The sequence below is a fragment of the Anabrus simplex genome, chromosome 1, assembly GCF_040414725.1.
Source record: "Anabrus simplex isolate iqAnaSimp1 chromosome 1, ASM4041472v1, whole genome shotgun sequence".
In the NCBI taxonomy this organism is placed as follows: domain Eukaryota; kingdom Metazoa; phylum Arthropoda; class Insecta; order Orthoptera; family Tettigoniidae; genus Anabrus; species Anabrus simplex.
Window position 1 is genome coordinate 915172930 of NC_090265.1, and position 18003 is coordinate 915190932.

Below are 18003 nucleotides of genomic sequence, written 5' to 3' on the forward strand. Positions count from 1 at the left end.
GAGATTTTTAATTGCGTTTTGTTTAATTCCTCTGGCTCGGAGACTGGGTGTTTATGTTTGTCCTAACGCACTTCTCTTCATATAAACACAACACAACACACCACACTACCAACCACCACAGAAACACGCCCTCAACATAGGGCTGGCGTAAGGAAAGGCATCCGGCCGAAAAACTAGTCGAAATCCACGTCAAGTCTTGACTCCAACAAACTCTGATAAAAGACCAGGAAGAAGAAGAAGAACAAGAAGAAATCCGCCTGTGTGTGTAGGGGTTAGTGTGATTAGCTGCCATCCCCGGAGACCCGGGTTCGATTGCCGGCTCTGCTACGAAATTCGAAAAGTATTACGAGGGCTGGAATGGGGTCCAGTCATCCTCGGGAGGTCAGCTGAGTAGAGGGGGTTCGATTCCCACCTCAGCCATTCTCGAAGTGGTTTTCCGTGGTTTCCCACTTCTCTTCCAGGCAAAAGCCTAAATACCTAACTTCAGCCACGGCCGCTTCCTTTACTCCCCCATGTCTATCCCTTCCGATCATCCCATCCCCCCCCACAAGGCCCTTGTTCAGCATAGCAGGCAAGGCCGCCTGCCGAGGTACTGGTCCTCCTTCCCAGTTGTACCCCCTCGAAACAAAGTCTCACGCTCCAGGACACTGCCATTAATATGGTAGAGGTGGGATCCCTCCCTGAGTCCGAGAGAAAAACTATCGCTTGAGGGTAAACGGATTAAGAAAGAAATAAAGGAGAAAGAAAGAACTTTCAATATACCAATGGAATTAAAAATCGACGATGAGCGTCGTAATACTTCCATCTTGCTAGTACAGGTACTCTTCTTCTCTCCGGTGTAAGTAATCCTAGGCCAGGGCATACAAGTGTTTACAAAATATATTTTGCAAATACCCTGACAGGGAGCGAGTTGTAGCATATTTTGTGACGTCACCTACGAATATAACTTAAAGAACAATATATTTTGGCATAGGTAGCATATTACCAGTATACTGCTTCCTGGCTAAATGGTTTGCGAACTGCTCTTCGGTTCAAAGGCCTTCGGATTCGAATACCGACCGGACCTAGGACTTTAACTTTCTACGGTTAATTTCTCTGATTCGAGGACTTACATTTTCTGTTCGTCTAAATACACTTCTCCTCGTGTACACACAGTACATCACACTACTAACTACCATAGAAACATGCGATAGTGAAAATATCCCTACACATATAAGGTTGACATGAGGAAGGGCATTCATCCGTAAAACCGGGCTAAATCCATATCCTGTTCCGACCTCAATAAATTGCAAAAATGCCACAAAGAAGGTAGCTTTTTACCTGAAAAATCAGGACCTAATTTGCCGGCCTATTTTCCTAGCAAAAAAGGATAGTAAATTCACAGGAACTCATTTTACCTAGCCCTGCTGGAGTTTACTGGCAGAGAATCGCCCAAAACCGTTCCGTGTGGGAAAAACTTCGGAAGAGATGCTTTAACTTACGAGTCCTAGGGCCCACACATATAACTGACTGATGATGATACTTCCACAGTCATTAGAGAAATGTGAGCAACCTTGAAGAAGTGAAGACCGTTTGAATCATTCTAATAGTTTAAATGAATGGCCTTCCTCTACCAGTTCTATTCCTCAAAGGTCAAGGGACATGGCGCATACTGTAAGTCGCACATGAAAGCTGGAAGGAAGTAATGCATGCACATTAAATTTTACGACCGGATATTACTGTGAAGTTATGAAATGCATTTGTAGAAAACTCATCCGTATATCAAGCTTTCTAGAAGACACGGATTTCCAACGTAATGCTAGACGAGTACCTGATTTTATATTTCTAGAAAGTATTTGAGCCACACATGTGAAAATTGGACTTATGTGTTAAATCAGCTGCATCGGTGATGTTTCTATCGGTAGGAACTTTTAAAATTAAAACTCATATCCTTTTCTGCTATGTAATTGTGTTTAATTTATAATTGCTTTGAATTGAACTGAACTGAATTGAATTGAATTTAACTGAAATGAACTGAACTGAATTGTACTGAATTGAATTGAATTGAATTGAATTGAATTGATTTGAAATTAATATTGTGCTTCAGTTGCCTTCATTGCAGGCTACATAACTGCGTTATTCTGGTGAAGCCAACAGACGATGAATATGTAGATTCTAGCCCAAGAGATTATTGCTAGTTGCTTTACGTCGCACCGACACAGATAGGTCTTGCGACAATGGGACAGGAAAGGGCTAGGAGTGGGAAGCAAGCGGCCGTGGCCTTGTTTAAGGTACAGCCCCAGCATTTGCCTGGTGTGAAAATGGGAAACCATGGAAAACCATCTTCAGGGCTGCCGACAGTGGGGTTCGAACCTACTATCTCCCGAATACTGGATACTGGCCGCACTTAAGCGACTGCAGCTATCGAGCTCGGTCCCAAGAGATTAAATGCAAAAATGAAATAATATATTTCTCTGCTGAAAGTTCTGTTGTATGTACTGGTTTTGAAGACCTATTTTATATATTTTATATATACGCACTTTTATTATCATTATTCATCGTAGTTAATCACTAGATAGTTACACATAATATAACTCGAGCTTAAGATTCTTCCTCTCTGAAACTTCCGTTATTACCAATGAGGAATAAAAAGTATGAAGGCTTTCAAGGCCGGAGTCAATATAATCAACGTCTTCCGGGTTATTCTGCCGTAGTCTACTCCTCTCATTCCTGCCAGATTTGTCGACTACTGCTGGCGGGATACAGGAGAGAGTACTTAGACGATACCACAGAAGATGTTTTGCCGTAAAATCTATCTGTGTCGGTGCGACGTAAAGCCATTTGTAATTAAAAAAAGAGAGAAAGAAGATGACTACCGCACCAGTAGTTGAAACGTCTAGCAGGAATGAGAGGAATAGACCACGGCGGAATAGACCGGGTCCACCTCTGTGGCGTAGCGGTTAGCATGATTTGCTGCCATTTCCCCGGAGGACTGGGTTCCCGGGTTCGATTCACGACTCTGCCACAAAATTTGAAATGTGGTACGAGGGCTGGAACTGGGTCAAATCAGCCTCGGGAGGTCAACTGAGTAGAAGGTGTTCGATTCCCACCTCAGCCATCCTTGAAGTGGTTTTCCGTGGTTTCCCACTTCTCCTCCGGGCAAGTTCCGGGATGGTACCTAAAGGCCACGGACACTTCCTTCCCTCTTCCTTGTCTATCCCTTCCAAACTTCCCATCCCCCACAAGGCCCCTGTTCAGCATAGCAGGTGAGGCTGCCTGGGCGAGGTACTGGTCCTCCTCCCCGGTTGTATCCCTCCCGACCCGTAGTCTCACGCTCGAGGACACTGCCCTTGAGGCGATAGAGGTGGGATCCTTCGGTGAGTCCGAGGGAAAAACCCACCCTGGAGGGTAAACAGACTAAGAAAGAATGAAAGAAAGAAATAAAGAAATAAATAAAGAAAAAAAATATCCCGGAATGAGCATAATGAAGAATACGTTTGAACATTAAGAACACACAGAATATATTGAAAGCAATTGAATAAAGTAGAAACAGCATACAGTAAAAGCGAAATAATGCGACCGTCTCTATTTTCTTTATTTTGCTTTAAGTTGGTTGGACCAAGTGATTTGAGATACTGAAGGTGATCGGAGTTAAATACCGAGAAAAAAGAATTATCTACAGTCTGTAGTAATAGGAATCGAAGTCTGCGAAAAAGCAGCAGTAATCTACAAAGGAGTGAGGCAATGCTGCAATTTGTCGCCTCTCCTTTTCAATATTTTCATAGAAGAGGCGACAAAGGAAGTCAAAGAGGAATTTGGAAAATAAATTACTATCCAAGGCGAGGAAATCAAAACTCTGAGATTTTCCAATGATATTGTTATTCTATCTGAGTATGCAGAAGATCTGGAGAAATTGCTGAATGGTATGGACACAATCTCGGAGGAGTACAAGAAGAAAATAAATGTCGAAAATAAAAGTAATGGATTGCAGTCGAACAAAGTCAGGTGATGCAGGAAATAGTAGATTAGGAAATGTAGTATTAAGGGAAATAAATTAATAATGTTACTTGGGTAGAAGAATAATTAATGATGGTAGAAGTAAGGAGGACGTAAAATGCAGACTAGCACAAGCAAGGAAGAGCTTTCTTAAGAAGAGAAATTTGCTCACTTCGAGAGTTAATATAGGAATTCGAAAGACGTTTTTGAAGACTTTCGTCTGGAGTGTGGCATTGTATGGAAGTGAAACATGGGCGATAACGATCTCAAAAAAAAAAGAGAATAGAAGCTTTTGAAATGTGGTGTTACAGAAGGTGACTTGGATAGATCAAATACCGATAACAAATGAAGAGATACTGAATCGAATTGGTGAGAGGAGAACGATTTGGTGAAATTTGACGACAGGAAGGGACAGAATGAGAGGACACATCTTAAGACACCCAGGTCTTGTTCAGTTAGATTTTGAGGGAAGTGTAGGTGGTATAAACAGCAGGGGTAGACCAAGGTATGGATATGACGAACAGATCAGAGCAGATGTACAATGTAGTACGTAGTTAAGTAGAAATCAAAATGTTACCACTAGATAGGGTGGCATGGAAGGCTGCATCAAACCTGTCTATCCACTGTAGACCCAAATAAATTTTACAGACCTGATAAGACAAAACATGATTATCAGAACGCTAAACAACAAACTACCTCACTCCTCAGCTTTCCTAGCACGCCTCATTTTGGCGCTGCTGTTGCTTTTTGCTGTTTCCCTGTAACTGCATAACCTTTGGTCGTGCTATTTGAGCATCAACTAACCTCTGGGCTGCAGACCCAAAAAACACCGTTCCTTATGGAAAGTTTGTCCAATTGGAGGTCTGCGACGCATCATGGAAGTTTGAAACAGAGCGAGTTGGCCATTTGGTTAGGGGCGCGCAGGTGTGAGCTTGCATTCGGGAGATAGTGCGTTCGAACTCACTGCCTGCAGCCCTGAAGATGGTTTTCCGTGGTTTCCCATTTTCACACCAGGCAAATGCTGGGGCTTTACCTTAATTAAGGCAACGCCCACTACCTTCCCACACCTATCCCTTTCCTATCCCATCGTCGCCATAAGACTTATCTGTGTCGGTGCGACGTAAAGCAAATTGTAAAAATATATGGAGATTTGAAAACATGGCGTTGTTTAGTGGTCTGTTAATCATATTCAGCCTAATACGGTCTGTAAAAAACGTATTACACATTATTTTCAAAATACACGCCGGGAAATTAAGCGCAATTCTTTTGTATTATAAGAAATGTGTGACAAAAGAAGGAAATAAGAAGCAAAGAGCAAACTATATTAGAACACATGAACAGAAAGGGGCTCCCTATTCGAAGCGGCAAATGCGTGCTCGGTTTATTTGGAAGGACGTGGAATCGATTTCCCGCTAGGAAGTTGAACATTTAGAAACAGCATTTCCCCTTCTAGAGAGGCACATGGACTCAGGTTCTCTCAGCCTACAGCAAAAATGAGCATCATGTTATTTTTGGCGAGCAAAGTCTGCTATCTTGGAGATGAAGAGAGGGGAAGTGTAAAGAGTTGGATGAATGTCCGGCTTCATGGCTAAATGGTTAGCGTGCTGGCCTTTGGTCACAGGGGTCCCGGGTTCGATTCCCGGAAGGCTTCGGAATTTTAGCCGTCATTGGTTTTCGGGGGCTGGGTTTATGTGTTGTCTTCATCAATCATTTCATCCTCATCACGACGCGCGGGTCGCCTACGGACGTCAAATCAAAAGACTCGCACCTGGCGAGCCGAGCATGTCCTCGGACACTCCTGGCACTAAAAGCCATACGCTTTCTGTTTAATAAAATTAACAATGAAAACGGGAAGTAGTGAAGGATTTAAGCTTCCTTGTTTCCAAAATTAATCCCGAAGGTGAGTGCACTCTTGAAGTCAAGTGGCTGCTGGCACATGGAACGAACGCAATGATAAGTTTGGAAAAGTCTGGAAAAGTAGGGACATCATTAAGAGAATCAAATGCAGGCTGATGAGAATAATCATTTTCCCTACAGTGACATACAAAATGGTTGCGAAATAAAGCGGATTTGAGAAGGATCGATGCAATTGAGGTTTGAAGTTGGTGAAGTCTGCTGAGAATACTGTGGACAGCCAGAATTATTAATACGGAAATCTAGGACGAGATCAAACCAAAAATCTCCTTTCAAGAGAGTATAGTGTGCCAAATACTACCTTAGATAATGAAAAATACCTCTCTGGAAAGTGATGGCATGCTTGGAATGGCGGGAGGCAAAAAAAAAAAAAAAAAAAAGAAACTGAAAACTAAAATAACTTCAGTTAGATGGTTTGGCTGAATGGTCAGCTTTGAGGCCTTCGGTTCAGAGGGCTCCGGGTTCGATTCCAGGCCAGGTTGAGAATTTTCACCACGTCTAATTAATTGATCTGGCTCGGTGGTTGTGTTTGTCCCAATGCTCTACTGTTCATATTCAGACAACACACCACCAACTATCACAGAAAGACGAATAGTGAATGCAGCCCTCCACGTAGGGTTGGCGTCAGGAAGGGTATCCGGCCGTAAAACAGGGCCAAATCCACATGTGAGACATAGTTTAGACCCGCGAACACAAGTGTGTAGGAAAAGCGGTAGAAGAATAATAATAGGAAGAAGACGGCGTTAGAGGACATACTGACATGATGATCGTTGATGTGAAAGAAGCTGTCCGGAATAAAAATTTATGGAGATACATTTTCCCTAGGATGACTGAAAGTCATACTCGTCTTACGGAGAAAGAGATAATTCTTCTTATTATTATTTCTAGTCTTTTTTCCTAATTTATCATTTGACGCAGATTTGACCTTGATTTACAGCCGAATCTCTTTCCTGTTGCCAATCCTATGTGGAGGAATGTACTCACTACTGCGTGTTTTTTTGTGTTGTTCGTAGTGTAATGTGCTGTACACAGATGAAGATGAAAATCGTAAGTAGATTAATTAATTAAATTCCCTTCTTGATGGTCCGTATCACCCGAACATTTAAAAATTGTTTATATTGTCATGTTTGTATGGTATAATAATAATAATAATAATAATAATAATAATAATAATAAGTATGGCGTCCAGAAAAGCCTGGTTCACTGAGTGAACATAACAACATGACAGGTACAATTAGCAATCTTGAAACCAGACTTGGAAAAAACCCAACATTAGTGAATTTTACAGCTTTGGGGCTTCAAGCCCTTAGTTTATAAATTTTGAGATACCGGATCCAGTTTACAAGACTTGCGAAATATCAATGTTTAGACAGGGACGGACATATCCCGATTTAAGAGCACTTGCTCCAGAAGTTACCATATTCAGCCTTCCAAGAGGCACCCTCACAATTACAAAACTTTGAAAAGAGCTTACAAACTCTCGATTTCTTACAGTCCACTCAAGGCAACATTACATCAAAATCTTACACTCTCTGGCCTCACAAGGCACGATTTACAAATGGAAATAGTTTTACACAGGGGTATCCAGTACCCAACCTAATGGGCCTTTGCGAAAAAGAACAGGTTAAATAAATGGCCCGAACACAAACTGAATGGAGGCGTACACTTGCTCTCCCAGATAATGAAGTATTAAAAACCTAACAGGGCTCTCGGCTCGATGAAACAGGGGCTAGTTCCAAGCTACTGAGGTGGCTCGCATGGAAATAAATTTAATATATTACAGGAAAGAGAACAGTTACGAAATCGTAGTCACCTCAAACCAAGATGAAGGGGAGCTTGAGAGCGTAACTCACTCTCTATCCCCGATTTACAGTTAAAGACTTTATGAAATTTTACATTAGCCGAAAGAAAATTTACATTTTAGAAACGTTTGTTACATAGTTAAAAATTCGGACCTTCCCCTCGGACAAGTCTGCGGAGGAAGCTACAGAAAAAGAGAATTTAGGTGGCCATTACCTGGCTGATGTACTGCCTGCCGAAGAAAGAGGCTCCCCGCCTCCTCTCTTAACACACACACTCAGAAAGACGACGATCAAGAGGCAAGGAAACTTGAAAAGTCGCAACTTATATACCCTCAGGGAAGGTTCTAGAGGATTCTGGGCTAATCCGGACACACCCTCTCATTTTAATTGGCTGAACCCAAAAGTTACACTCAAAACCGAACAAGAAGCCTGTGATAGGCTGAAAATTCATTACAGAAAATTTTCATTGGCCAGATTCAAAACTAGCAGAATGAGAAAGAAGTGTTGCAAACCTAGAATTACATAAAAAACAAAGTTGAGAAAACCAATAAACACAATATTTCTGTCAATAACAACTTCCTTTACCTTGCACCAGAGTACATAACCATAGTTTTTTGGTAGTGACATATGTGGAAAAAAGTCCAACTTCTTGATGTACAGCAAAAACAAAACCAAGAAAAATCCAATCAGTTTAGGAAACTTCACAGTAACACAATTACTTAATACATCAGTGGTGACATCTTTTGATTAAAGTTCCAAATTTATGTAATATCATAATTATTATTATTATTATTATTATTGTGGGGACGATGACCTTAGATGTTAGGCCCATTTAAAAACAAGCATCATCATCAGTTTTTGCCACCTGTTCGACGTCGTAGTAACGTCTTAAGCTTTTCGGCGACAGTAGAGAGGACAAGACGATTAAGGTACAGCCCCAACACTTGCCTGGTGAAAAATGGGAAACCACGGAAAACCATTTTCAGGGCTGCCGAAGGTGTAATTCGAACCCACCATCTCCCGTATACAACCACTCAGTTGTGTTTACCTTAATACACAGCACATCACACTACCAACCATCATAGAAGCATGGAATATTGAATCCATTTAGGGCTGACGTCGGGAAGATCTTCTGGCCGTAAGACTTGGCTAAACCTACATGGAATTTCTATCTCAATGAAATAGTAAATGGACCAAGAAGGAAAAGAAGAAAAGTAGTTAATAGTGGGGATCATTCTCCGTGGGTGGGAGTGGTAGGATACTTCCGCGGCATACCATGCCTTTCGTAAGAGGCGACTAAAAGGGAGACCATGTGCTTTCAACTTTTAAGTGTAGGTTGGTGACCACGGTCTCTTAGTTCTTCCACTTACTTGCGTCAGACTCCGTGTTTTATGTTCCCTTTCTGATCCTGCTTAATCAACTCTAATTATCTTCGGACTTCGACGCTATTGGGTTTGAATGACCTTAGGGCAGGGATGGCAAACTTTTTCCGACTAGCGTGTCAAGTAAGGTCTTGTTTATTACTGTTTACTGCCTAGTGTCATCATGCCTTTGCTGGCAGGAAGTAGTGTTTACAGTGCATTATGTCTTCTGGTATGGACTAGAATAAATTTGTTACTTTCATTGACCTGTCTCAGTCTCTTCCTTGGTTTTGACAATATGAAAGTGATTGAGGTATGAGCGATTCTAGAAATACCGTTCCTTATGTAGCCAGTTCCTGTTATGAATGGTCTGAAAATATCGCTCATAGGGTCGGTTGGTACATGCATTTCAGTGGGCTTGGCGGACTGATATGTAATAGCAACTTCTGGCTCAGTGAGGAAAGCAACTACCTCACTCCTGATTTACCTAGTATGCCCCTTCAGTGACACCTAGGGTATCCGTAAAAGCTGTTGGTGGAGCTGCAGAGGATCAAACCAGCCTTTGGGCTGAATACCCAACATACATACAGTGTGCTGTCAGTTATTTTCCTTTTAAATAATCACGAAAACCCTCCAAAATTATACTTAATTTCTGTATTAGATTGCATATAAATTAGTTCGACTGAGTGTTTCGTGATTTTATTTTTCAAACACCCCCTAAAACCACATTTCAAAAAAGAGGTATACTTTAAGAATAGGGCATATTTTTGCTTTAACCTAATAAAATTTGTAAAAAATATGGCCATAAAATTAATTTGACATACTTCTTTTTTAAAGCGTAATGTTAAAATCTGCTATGTTGCTAGAGTTTCGACCTATTTATTACATGTTAAAAACATTTAAATATGTCAATATGTTGTCTGACGAGTCATAGAAGTCGTGCTCGCGTGTCACCTAGCGGCACGCGTGTCATAGGTTCGCCATCCCTGGTCTAGGGTGTCTTTCATTTTAACGCCCTCCGTTGCTATTCACGTACATTGCGAAACCTTCATTTTTCAAAGATTAGAACCTCTCCCCTTTTTCCCCTTCTGATTAGAGTTAAGAGAAGATGGTTGCTCAGCAGCACTTCCTTTTAAAAATCATTACCACTACCATTAACGAGCATCGTGGAAGAACGTCACAGGAATTCCCTTCACTCAGTCTTCGCTTCCGACAAAGTTAAATCTCTTGTCAGATGACTCACTTATAACATCAAGTCCCTTTGCGAATCCTTAGTCAAAACGTCACAGTCATGGTCGATCATTGTGGAAGAATTACATTCTGTTTGGTGATTGTAGCTTCATGCTCAAGGACTAAGATGACAGGTTGCCAGAGTTTTAGTTTATTTTCCTTGCATACTTATACAGCGCTTAACTCGTCTGCAGTAACTGTCTTCACTTGGCCAGCTTCTTGAGCGGTCGTCTCAGAGACCAGCTCATTTATCTCAGAGGGTTTCCACAAAGTAACGGTAAGCAACTGTATATTAAGGCACAACCCTCTTGAAGATTTTATTTACTGGAAATTTTAAGAGTTCATTGATATGGTTCTAAGTAAGAAAATAACATTTTGCCTAAATATTAACGAGCAATTCCGAAATAATGTCATACTTTAAAAGCATTTTTTCTCATCTTCAAAATGTTCCAGGTACAATAGTTTTTGATGTTTTATTTTGAAATTGACTTACCCGGGATGGTTCAAAGAGGTAGCTTGTAGAGTGGACGAAGTACGGAAGTACAGAAATTCTGGATAGGAACTTGTGGTCTAGAAGCAAACCTTGCGTCACAGCAAGCCTAGGAATGTGTGCAAAATCTGAAGGCAATAACATTAAAACAGTTACACAGGGATCACTTTAGATGTTAAAAAACCAAGCTAGTGGCTGCAAGAATTGGTTCACTTAGCTGTCAGCTTGAATTCGGAGGATAGTGGGTTCGAACCTCACTGTCGGCAACCCTGAAGATGATTTTCGTGGTTTCCTATTTTCACACCCGGAAAATGCTGGGGCTTAATTAAAGCCACGATCACTTCCTTCTCATAGCCCTTTCTTATCCCGCCATCTCCTTAATACCTAGCTGTGTCGTTGCGACGTGAATAATATATTAAAAATAAGATACTTTCGATTAATTTACACTGAATGAAGGTCCCACATTAATATTTGTTTCTGATTCAGGATTAAGATTACTGACCTTAGATGCTTCACCTCATAGTTTCTCAATTTCTAAACAAGCATTTTTCTTTACCTGCTCCTCGACGTTTTTAGCGATTACGACATGGATCATATCACCTAGATTCTGTTTGGCTTTGTCGCATTTTAGCATTCGTACTACAAGTGTGACTTAAGAGGTGGGGGATTTACACTTCCGGTAGCTAAAATTTAATAAAATTATTGTACTGTTCAGCAACCACCAGTGCACTTAAATAATATTTTCACGCTTAAAACACATTTGATAGCATTTATGAAATAATGTTCAAATATTTTAAAAGCATAGTAATTACTTGTAATTTTAAAAACTCAAATTTGCATATTAAGTTTTTGCAACTAATTGTGGTTTGCACTATTATACAATGCATATTTTCATGATTCTTTTGCTGATATGATTTAAAGTCTTGTGCCAGCAACATACTCTATAAACTCTGGGATATTCATTCAGAAAAATTAATTTTTCTTAATCGTAACATTAAGTCAACTTTTTTCTATTCTTTTGCAATACGAATTATTTTGAAAGTTAATTATTCATGACAAAGAAAGGAGCATAGAGCATGCTGTTTCTAAAATTTAAATTCACTACAATAATTAATTTCATACAAATTTCGGAGTAATGATGAAAATCATGTGTAAAAATGAAAGTTACGGAAAATGATAAAAGTATACCATTGAATGAGATGCAGCAAGTAACATACAGGCTGTAGCAATAAGGTTCGGTCAAACTATCACGACGCATTCCTCACACGTAGAGGACAATTTGTTATAAGGACGTGGTTCTGGTGACGCTTTATTTTCCTCTTAGAACTCATTTTCTACTGCTCTATATAGTAGGCCTACATTAACCCGAGAAGCACATAAGAACAGGACGTACCAGCATGCCAGGTGAAACTCTTCCTTACGGAAAATGTTTAAAATGTCCCCCGATAGCAATGTTACATGCATAAACCAGCTGTGCACTGAATCCCGGTACAAGAGGTGGAGAGTTCGTGCCTCCGTACGTTTGCTGTTTTCGTATAGCAGTATATCCTTTGGTGGTGCTATTTGAGGATCCAACCAGCCTCTGAGCTAAAGAATTAACACACTAATACAATATCTCATTTTCTGAGTCAGAATCTTAGTAACCTCCCCTTCCCACTAATTAGAATTAGGTAAAATCTTTCCTTTTTTCGTATTAAAGCGAGCTATAAAGTTGTAATTAAATCTCTCGTTTCTCATCGGGGTAAATGAAATAAATAGTTAATCAACGAAGTAAGCGAACTTGGAGATTTACCTGATTGTTAGTTGTAAGCCTGTCGATAACGGCGTAAATGCATTCATACTTCATGTTTCTCTTTACATTACGGTTATGTGAGGATGTGCCGTGGACAGGAACAGCATTAACACCTTAGATTTTTCATTTGTACAAGTTGCTTTACGTCCGCACTCACACAGATAGGTCTTATGACGATAATGAGTGAGGGAAGGTCTAAGAGTGGGAAGGAAGCAGCCGTGGCCTTATTTAAGTACAGCCCCTAAATTTGCCTGGTGTAAAAATGGGGAAACCAAGGAAAACCATCTTCAGAGCTGCCGGCAGTAGGGCTCGAACCCGCTATCTCTCGAATGCAAGCACAAAGCTGCGCGCCCATAACCGCATGGCCAACTCGCTGGATTATAACACCTTAGTAAATTAGTGTCTGAAATAATATGATCATTTGAAGTAGGATCTATAACTTAATTTGCGAAACCAGTTTGAAACATATTTTAACCGTGGAGAATCAATGCTTTACTGTATCATCTCTTCGTATCCTATATTCTTAGTAAATAACTTTGATTTCCACTAAGAAAAACACCTTGATTTGATCCGTTAAAGATTTAAACTTTGACGGCACTCTACTGTAGATATCGGGTGTTTCATTCCGTTTCATAGTTAAGGGGAATCTTTCTTGTTTTGTTGTTGTAGGCTCCAGTGAACCTGAGTTCTCGTCTTCTGACCTAGTCTTGCGGTAAACAAATAACTGTCTCAGGAGTATCTTCTAGTGAATGTGTTGTACGTTCATCATGGTTGCAGCAAAAACATATTTCATGGATGAATTATTATTTCAGAAAAAAATATAATTCTCAAAAGTCGGATTTCTGTTGTGTAAAAGTCAACTGTAAAACTCCGCACTCAATTAAATTAGGCTGAACTATAGGTGAACAGTGATCTGGCAGATCATATAATTTCGTTCCAGCTTTCGGAACGTCTCAGATTGTTGGGCAAAAGTACAACATGGAGGGAATACTTATGCATAGTTTAGATCGTTGGAATGTCATAATGACCCTCGGACAGACACCCACAGCTGTACAGAAAGCGTAATTAGTAATATATATATATATATATATAGATAGATTACTCATAAGGCTTAAGATATGAAGCGTATAGTTTTATGTATAATCCTAACAGCTAGAGCGATTTCCGATCATTTATGACATACATTTTTACCGTACCAGTTATGATAACAGATATTCATGAATTTCGACTTTTGTTTTTAAGTTCATATCAACGCCGAGCCAAGAGACAAATGGGTGAATAGAATTTAATGAAAATATATTTGTAAAATCTGGGAACGAGTTGCTACAATCTAGGTTATAAATAATTTTTATTAACGCTGGATGAAATGGTATTTCAGAGAAAGGTGCCTAAAATTTATATTTTTAAATAGTTATGTTAATGATTCTATCAAAAACGATTACATACCATAACAAATTATAGAGAATACAAGTTCCAATCATTTACGTATTGTACAGTTTTACCGTACCGACTATAATAATAGAATTCATGTATTAGACTTTTGATGGTTAGATTGCTAACGTGGAAATATTGTTTAATGGTGTTAACTGGCGATGGCTTTTGTTATAATATTCCTAAGGTGTAAAATCTCGTGGTCACTGGTTCGTATCGACAAGGAAAATTGTGAAGATTATTACAAAAATGAGAAAATATCGTAAAGGAACCATCGCTTGAAAAATAAGCCACGAGGGTGTTATGAAAGAAGGAAGGACTCCCTTTACATTTCATGCTCTAATATCACAAAGTCGGAAGAAAACTAAATGTGAAGGCCAACAATATCAAAAGCTCATAAAACTGATCAACTATAACATTAAATTGAACACTGTTGTGATGTGATTTGTCTCCTCTGCTGCCACTCATCTCCGATAGATAGGATTACTGCTGCGTCTCGAATGAAACAGCCTGAATATTGGCGGAAAAGAGCTGGGGAGTTAGATAACTTTGGATATGCTATAGACCTATGATTGGCCTATCAACGACGAGTACTACTGCTAGTATTTAATAAAACTTGTGATGTAGAAACTTTCATTACAACTAGCGGTGTCATTCAAAGATTCTATTACAGTAAACCAAACCTCCCAGACATCATCGACGACGTGTACAGAATTTCGCAAAGGGATTAAGCGCAGATGTTATGTGTTTGTAATTATTACGCCAGCATCTGAGCCACTGCGTTAGTCACGCCTCACATAAAAATAATAATAATAATAATAATAATAATAATAATAATAATAATAATAATAATAATAATAATAATAATAATAATAATAATAATAATAATAATCATTGTACCAGGGGAACACCTTCCCCAGCTATTTAAACTGTGCGCCTTCTCCACTATGGCCATCTCTGAGAGTGATTAAGAACTCTTAAGATTTTGTAAAACGTATTTCTCCGATGGTTAGATGGCTCTGGCATCTATTTTCTAGCGATCTCTGGTGGGCTAAGCCCCATTGGATCTACTGAAAAATTTAATTTATTATAGTTGGTAAACCTTTTTTCTTGTTATTTTTTATGTGCTGAACTTGTCAACTCTACTTCTGGTATCTCCTCTAATGAAACCTGCCTATCACACGCCGGTAATGAAATTTTCTAAGCAATCGGAACTTCAGGTTAGTGAATGGAAATTTAGCGTATCAGCACTCTGGATTCTAATATAGTCTAGTATTTTTCCCTGGGGATCTATTTAAGCCAAGCGCATTAGGACCATCTTGTCTAACAGGAGCTAACAGGTAATGACAGAATACGAGTATAATTAATTTAACTACTGTAAGTGTATCTATACATGATAACTTAAAATTTCAGAAACAACTATAGCCATTAACTCACACAATTAATCATCATTCACTCGGGTAGTTCTATAGTTTAGGAAATAACTTTGGCAAGTAGATTTAAAGGTCTTTAAATTTGTAGATTTTCTAGTGTTAACTGGAATAAAGAATTCCAGAGCCTGGCATGTGGCACTTGGAACGACCGATTGAAAATAGTTGTTTTGTTGTTGGGAAAGGCAACGGTATGAGAACTGGAACATGCATTACGCTCATGAAAGGAGGAAAGTGAGTTAAACAAAAATGAAAGGTAGTGGGGTTGTGATTCATTCAACAGTATGTACACTAGAGTAGCGGTGTTTAGGCCTACTTTACATAGTTCGTCGAATTTTAAACAGCCTAACTAACCTAACTCCATGGCACTACAGCCCTCGAAGGGCCTAGACTTTCAAAATAGGATGTTACGTGAGCAGAGTAATTTAGAGGATACATGAATCTTATACATGAACGAGCTGATGCCCCCTTGCTTCGCTACGGGATTCTCAGAAAGACTGACTTGGTGGTTTTCCTAACTGAATTCAACATATGTCATAACAAAAACGTCAGTAGGAATGTAGCGATTGAAAGCAATGTTATCATATAAAATACTCGATCAAATGAAAAACCGCACACTTTCTCACTTTCAACGAAGAGTACTACGGTGCCGATCTAACAGTCCAAAGTTCCAGAGCTGGAATAACCAGGTCGCAGACTGCCGTGAACACTCCTCTGTCATTATTCGGTTAAATATGCACACTACTCATTCCAATCAGATGCTCAGAGTAGGGATTGTATAGTTCGAATACTATGATGAATCAGTGTGTTACGTACCAGATGCAGTATATTAGAAAATGTATGAACCAGAGGAATGGCATGCTAAAGAAGAAAGTTATCTTACTCCCCAACTACTTCCCACCAATATACAGCCAGGCTGTTACAGTCGGTACGACCAGGCGAGTTGGCCGTGTGGTTAGGGGCGCGCAGCTGTGAGCTTGCATCCGGGATATAGTGGATTCAAACCCCACTGCCGGCAACCCTGAATATGGTATTCGGGAGATAGTGGGTTCGAGCCCCACTGTCGGCAGCCCTGACGATGGTTTTCCGTTTTTTCCCATTTTCACACCAGGCAAATGCCGGGACTGTACCTTAATTAAAGCCACGGTCGCTTCCTTCAACTTCCTAGATCTTTCCTATCCCATCGTCGCCATAAGACATATCTGTGTCGGTGCGACGTTAAGCAAAACAAAAAGATGGTATTCCGTGGTGTGAATAACAGTATTGATAGCCTAGATTATAGCGACCTATTCCCCGACTTTGCATACCAATTTTCGTGAAGATACGACCATTAATATAATAAATATTTGATAATTAAATTTTAGGCCTTCACCTAAATTACCGATTTTCTCAGCGTGTATAGCCTATATTGTAGCGACTTATTTCCCATCTTTGTCTAGTGATTTTCATTAAGACACGACCACTAATAACATAAATATTTGAGAATTTAATTTCAGGCCTTCCTCTAAACTACTATTTCATTCAGCGTGATTAAAATAATTTATAGCCTAGATTGTAGCGGTTCATCACCCGACATTACATTCCGATTTTCATTAAATTCTCTTCAGCCGTTTTCTCGTGATGCGTGTACATACATACGGACAGACAGACAGATACAGACATAAATTACGGAAAAGTAAAAAATGCATCTTCTTGTTACTGTGGACATGACTAATACAGAAATACCATTCTTTTCGAATTCTGAGCAATGTACAGACAAAACTCTTATTTTATACAGATAGATTACATTTCAGGCCTTCCCCTAAACTACCATTTCACTCCGTGTGAATAACAGTATTGATAGCCTAGATTATAGCGACCTATTCCGCGACATTGCATACCGATTTTCGTGAAGATACGACCACTAATCAAATATAATAAAATAAATATTTGATAATTAAATTTGAGGCCTTTCCCTAAACTACCATTTTTCTCAGCGTGTATAGCCTATATTGTAGCGACTTATTTCCCATCTTTGTCTAGCGATTTTGATGCCTTTTCCGACGACATATTTCTGTTACAAAGTATTTTCATCGCAGACAAATATCGTAACAGACTACCGATGTAGGCAAAATTCAGCCTAACAGGTAAATTAGTTTCAGTGTTGCAAGCTCAAGCATCTCGTTAGCATCACTCTTTGATACATCTGTTTTACTCACGTTTTGAAATTCCAATATACAAATATGAGGTGGCCCGCCAGCGCCTTACTGTATACTTATAAGTGTTCCGCATGCACTAGTCATGAATGGGATGTGTAACAACTGATTTTCACAGTGATATTACTGCCTGGCTTTAGGTAGGATGCGTCAGAATACGAAGAAATAATTGGACGGCCGCTAGCTGCATGTTTCTCAGCCCCTTGCGGTTAGTAAGCTTCGTTTTCGAATGCTCAGTAGAAGGCTGGTATTTGGTACAGTAGCACTAGAGTTGCTGTCAACATATCGACAATGGCTGGTGTGTTCAACAACGACGAATATACGGGCATAATTTTAATCTATGGACAATGTGGTCGGAATACAGCCGAAGCTCGCAGATGATA

At 39.7% G+C, this 18003-nt stretch overlaps 1 protein-coding gene across 2 annotated transcripts in view; it reads left to right on the top strand.

Annotated features, from left to right (window-relative positions):
- The window catches only part of LOC136857745 (cathepsin L), a 118883-nt gene that overhangs the window by 62854 nt on the left and 38026 nt on the right, over window positions 1–18003 (top strand). Inside the window, exon 1 of one of the 2 annotated variants that reach the window (XM_067136641.2) lies at window positions 10491–10559. The exons of the other annotated variant lie outside the window; for it this stretch is intronic. The gene's annotated coding sequence lies outside the window, so the exon portion shown is untranslated. Of the gene's footprint in view, window positions 1–10490; window positions 10560–18003 lie in introns of those variants that run through there. 2 annotated transcript variants of the gene reach the window in all.